We start from the raw sequence: 598 nt of genomic DNA, 5'->3' as shown, positions 1-598 counted from the left end.
CTTTGGTTATCCCATCCTTGATACACATCTTCATTATAGTCCTCATCACCTACAACATAGTTGTAATCACACTCATAGCCAAAATGAGAGTTCATGGTAGCAAGAGAAAATAAGAAACAAAAACTAATAAGAAATAATGAAAAAAATACTAAGACTAGCAAAAACTAACAAGCAATCTAAAAAGCAAGCTATTCACAATATTCACATATATACAATAACCAATAACATAACACCATTGCAATTCCCCGGCAACGGCGCCATTTTGACGAATGAATTTTTGACGGTTTAGAATTTCTCAAATAAAATCTCGTCGAAGTATATTTTCTAAACCAAGCAATAATCCTTTCATACAAAAAGTTGTTTGTCACAAGTAACAAACCCCTAAAATTAATAACCGAAGTATTCAAACCTCGGGTCGTTCTCCCTAGGAATTGTAATGAAGTGTTTTGTTATTGGTTGAGTTATCTTTGGGGTTTTTGATAAGAGGCATGAAAGATAAATGGCAAGAGAGTAAACTAACAATTATAAAAGGCTCTTGGCAAGATATGAGAACTAGAAGTCCTATCCTAGTTATCCTTCTCAATTGTGATGAGAATTG

This window comes from Arachis duranensis, chromosome 5, assembly GCF_000817695.3.
Source record: "Arachis duranensis cultivar V14167 chromosome 5, aradu.V14167.gnm2.J7QH, whole genome shotgun sequence".
Lineage (NCBI taxonomy): Eukaryota > Viridiplantae > Streptophyta > Magnoliopsida > Fabales > Fabaceae > Arachis > Arachis duranensis.
Note: the sequence above shows the minus strand (reverse complement) of the source record.